At 46.6% G+C, this 5000-nt stretch overlaps 1 protein-coding gene across 24 annotated transcripts in view; it reads left to right on the forward strand.

The window, feature by feature from the left end:
* Positions 1-2397: 2397 nt before the first annotated feature.
* Positions 2398-5000, forward strand: part of ptprda (protein tyrosine phosphatase receptor type Da) — a 256218-nt gene continuing 253615 nt past the window's right edge. For all 24 annotated transcript variants that reach the window (XM_076993052.1, XM_076993051.1, XM_076993062.1 and 21 more), the window contains exon 1: positions 2398-2483. The gene's annotated coding sequence lies outside the window, so the exon portion shown is untranslated. The remainder of the gene's footprint in view (positions 2484-5000) is intronic.

Below are 5000 nucleotides of genomic sequence, written 5' to 3' on the forward strand. Positions count from 1 at the left end.
ATGTCCCACTACGTCGTATGTTTGGTGCAGAAGTAAGTTAAGTTAAGTGAATACTGCAGCACGTCATGAACATAATTAGGTTAGTTAGCCAAGATATCTAACCTAACTAGCGCTTACTGACTGCTAAAGCTGGTGTGTCTTCTGTGCGTTATATTTATAACTTACATTGATGTGTTTTTTACAGTTCGAAGGTGAATTTTTGAAGGCCAATATTTCACACTCTTTAGGGAGACAGAGATGGCACTTCATCCTATAGGAATTTACTTTCACTCCAGCAAACACAAACACTGTCTCTAGGTAGGGCCAGGGTGGTCTCCTTCCTCACCCTCACCGCCACGATCACTCGATGTTGAAGGTGTGGAAGGTGCCAATATATGTACATTAAAACACCAACAAGCTTAATATGCAGCACTTATGCTGCTCTTCTGCTGTTACCAGTGCATGAATTCCACCTTCTTACTTCGCACGCACAAAAATCGAGAGTTGCACGACCTCACGACGCGACCGCCCGCGTGGCCAACGCGCATGGGCGAGCCACCGCGATTGCGTCATTTTTGCCGGACACTTGCGCAGTCACGACGTGTCAAGTGAACCTAGATTACGAAGCTCAAGTGTTGAGTGAAGGCAGCAGCAGAGTAAACGAGACGCGACCGGAGCATGCGCAGTTTTCTCATAAGACAGCCTGATCGCTTGACCCGGTGACAGCACCAGCTAACATGTTTATAATTGTAACGAGTAACTATACAGCACGTAAAAAATGTATCGGAGTAAAAGTATTAAACTGATGGAAAATATGTAGTGAAGTAAAAGTGGAAGTAGGAGAAAAAAAATAATACTCCAGTAAAGTACAGATACAGCATTTTAGTACTTAAGTACAGTAGTGAAGTAGTTCTACTTCGTTACTATACAACTCTGATTTTTACACACTTTCTGCATGAGTCTATCAGAAGTCTGTCACTGAAAGTGGACAAACTTGCTTTGTTCAGTACCAGGCATTTCTATTGAATATTCACACTATAATGATGTGAAATACTCACATATATATTCCCCTGTGTTTGAAAGAACCCCCTATAAACAGATGAGAGGTGTTTAACTAACCAACACATTTCACAGAGGGGTTTGTCAGATATAGAATGAATTTAATGAATTTATGCTAAAATAATGCAAAATCTATGCTAATGTACGCATATGAATCTTAATGAGCCGATGAGTGATTTCTTCCTGTTTATTAATGGCATTGATTTATATTGTGCGTTGAAGTTTCTCTATGATGCTGATATATTTTAAAAGATAAATGCAGATCAGTGACATCACATCAGGTTGATTTCAGGATAAATCTAACTGTGCACTTAAGCATATTGATCATTGATCAGCGTGCATTTCAGTTTGTCATGGACGTGGGGTCCAGCGGATAAAACCACGGATGCCCCTGAGCAGACCTATATTACACAGCTTCATTACCAGACGGCTTCGTTATTAGACCGCTTCAGCTCCTCCCTGGTTTCAGCTGGAAGCCTGTGACGGCGCTTCCAGTGAGGCCCTCGGCCTCTTCGCACCCACACTCATCCTCACTGTGCTGCTGTTCTCTACATCTGTGTAATCGATGAACAGTGAGACTGCTCTCTCTCTCTCTCTCTCTCTCTTTCTCGCTCGCCCTGTGTGGAGAACAGGACAGTAGGGTGTAATTGCCTTCGATTTGTCCCCTGGGCACCACCCTCTTCCCCCTGTCCCAGCTGGTGTCCTGCAGGTCTGCTGATGTCTGTCTGGTCTCCATTCAGTGCTCCAGCTCTCTGCCTCTGCCTGTGCTGTCTGGCCAGCTATACACCCTGCTTACACCTTGTTCTCTGCCTGCCCCGAGGCCCATGGGGACACACGTCTGTGCGTGTGTGTGTGTGTGTGTGTGTGTGTGTGTGTGTGTGTGTGTGTGTGTGTGTGTGTGTGTGTGTGTGTCCTGGAGCAGCAGTGCACTGCTCTGCAAAGCCCATTCTGTGTTGGAGGCAGGAGTTGTGTGTGGCTCCGGGGAGATTAGTAGACTAACCTGGGACACTGCTGCACAACTGTGGGCTGTGGCACAGAGAGGATTCTGGGAAGGGAGTGAATAAACCAACTTGAGCAAGCAGCCCAGGGCAATGGTTCTGATTTGGGGTCAGGCCTCATCATGTTTCAATTAATTGGACCTCGTATGGTAAAAAAAAAAAAAAAAAAGGCCACAACTGATCCCAGATCAGTGCATTTGGCCTGTCTAGGAGAGAGATGGGTTTTAAATGAATGGACAACAATAAAACATGGGGCTTCAAAGGAATATTCATATTTTTGTGATATCTTTTATCCCCCCCCCTTAATCTAATCTGTCTGTCTTTCTCCCTCCCTCCCTCCATCTCATTACCGTTCTCTGCAGGTGTGTCTGTGACAATCACACCCTGTTTGGGCTTGTTGATCATTTGAGTATCATGACCACTGCCTGACTCTCCGCTCTGCTCTGGGTGAGTAAACACGTCGTCTGTAATGCGTTTTCGGTGAACACAGACCTCCCAGATAAAGACTATCTCCCATCAGCCGCTAGTGTTTATCTTCCCACAGCTGAAATTCGGGCTCGCCCCTCAAACGTTATCTGCTCATTTCATCACCTGTCAGACATTTATTGGAAACATTCATAAAATTTCGCCCCTTTAATAAAAAATGGTCAGAGAGTTTTATGGCCGCCATGGTCTCTTACAGTGGCAAAACATATCCAGATCCATAACTTCAGATGGTAACTTCTGGAAACCACTGGTCTCTGTACTACTCTGCTGTCAAGGAATGATGTTAGGTTCTTGGTGGTGATATAGTATCTTGATACAGTTTCTTGTTGATTCTTTTTGATCCTCAATATTTTATTTTGGAAAAAGGTTATGTGGGGGAAAAAATGTGTATCCTAAAAACCTTAACGTGAAAAAGGTCCAGGTAAAATAAACCACAAACGGCTCATTTTCGCACGCGTGTCACTGACCACTACATAAAGAATGATCCCAAAATATGAAATATGATACACTCCAGCGTTTTCTTCTCTTATGATCTTAAAGTAGCTCAAGTTCGACAAGTAATGAGCGTCGGAGGTGCTTCGAGTTTTAGATTTTTTGGAAGGAGCGATAAAGACGTTGCCGCTGGGTATATACCAAACACATCCATATTAAATGGTCCTTTAGACGACGAACGGCGGCGATTATCAAGCTGTTTTGTTTTTGTGTGAGGAGCTCGTCTCTCCCAGACTCCTCACTCCCATTTCAAGGTCCATTTGACTCCGAATGTGCTCGTGTGTTTCTCATCCGTAAAAATATCGACACCGCTGCGCCACCTCAGACAAATCTCCGTTACGGCCGAGCACGGCTCATTAGGTCCAATCGTAATTAAACTAATTATCTATTCTAATTCAGCAGACAGGGGGAGAGGGGAGAGATATAGCTTTATATAATCCCTTTTTGATTGAGCATTTCTGCAACACTATGCATTGTCGTTTTTATCGCAGCTTGTCCGACGCGGCCCAGTAATCAGACACACTCTTGATAAGTCCACGTGGGCCACACCGCAACACACACCGCATCTGATGCTTTTTGCCACTTTCTCGCGTTTTTCAAAATGAATAAAAGATGTTTGGCAGCAGAAGGCGAACGTATTATTGATGCAGGAGGAGGGAGCGGCCGTGTGCCGCCTTGACGTTCATTAGCGCCAGTTTTCTGCATCCGAGTTTTCGGCACGTCTTTTACACACCGCCCGTGTGTGTGGAGTGTTGGTCTGAACGGGCTAACGTAGAGCGACGGTACTGAGCCGGTGATCCAGAACTCTCACCCATCAAATGACGGCAGCGTCTGACCTTCGGGTGCGCGTGCCTCCGCCATTCATCACGCGCTCAGCACAGACGCCGGGACGCTTGTTGCCCGATCACATCATTCGCTCCACTCGCATGTCTCGCTGTGCGGGCGTTTAATTAGCGCACGGTTGGCGTCGATTTGGTACTCTTGTACTTACGCAGAGAGAGAGAGAGAGAGAGAGAGAGAGAGAGAGAGAGATGTACTCTTGTACTTACGCAGTAGGCCTGAGAGAGAGAGACTGAGACTGTAGTGAACTGGTGAGTGGAGTGCAGTGGCCTTTTGAAACGTAGCTGCAAACAAATCATTAAAACCGTGAGTTCATGGGAATAACCGTGAAGCAGGAGCCTCTGAACTTCACGACTTAATGTAGAACAACATCTTTGTGATTCAGATTTAAATGTCTTAGATCACATGGTGATTTACCGTTCCAAGCACAAATGTCACCTTAATACATTTTAAACCATACCTCTAATGTCCTTACAGGCTTATTATGTATTAAAAGCCTCTTACACCAAGGTCAAAGGTTACCCAAGGTCATGCCCATGTAGCCTTGGCATCTCTGACAGCAAGGCAATCTTCTGACAAGACGCGCTGAGTCACCTAAGCCTTCGTCACATCCTCTTCCTCCCCACACCTCAGGGATAAACCCTCTCCCAGCGCCGTCATAGTGGACACGTCTCGCTTGTTAAGTCCTGCTTTCTGGGCAGATGTGCTCGAGTGGTTAGTGGCTGGTTTGTGCTTCTGACGGAGCAGGCGGGTGGGAGAGGAAGCTGTCAGCAGGAAGTCAGGTGTCAGCAGGCGGGCTGGTGTTTGCTGAGGCAGTGGGTGCTATCAGTGTGTGCTGACTGACTCTGGCTGGGATGGGCCCGGTTGATGGGCCCGGTGATGGGCCTGGTTCCGTGTCCTTCTCTGTGAAGGCATCAGGACTGCAGTGTCCTCCACACTCCGCTGCTGTCAGCCCAGCCCAACACAGTGAGTTCCAGAACCAGCCCAACACGGCGAGCTTCAGAACCAGCTCATTTTAGCTACTGGAACGCTTCTTCCAAACCCCTCACGCGCCTGACGCTGTGTGAAGACACAAAGGCACACACACACACACACACACACACACACACACACACGCAAACATCCAACGCCTGCTAAAGACCAGAC

The sequence above is a fragment of the Brachyhypopomus gauderio genome, unplaced genomic scaffold, assembly GCF_052324685.1.
Source record: "Brachyhypopomus gauderio isolate BG-103 unplaced genomic scaffold, BGAUD_0.2 sc103, whole genome shotgun sequence".
Lineage (NCBI taxonomy): Eukaryota > Metazoa > Chordata > Actinopteri > Gymnotiformes > Hypopomidae > Brachyhypopomus > Brachyhypopomus gauderio.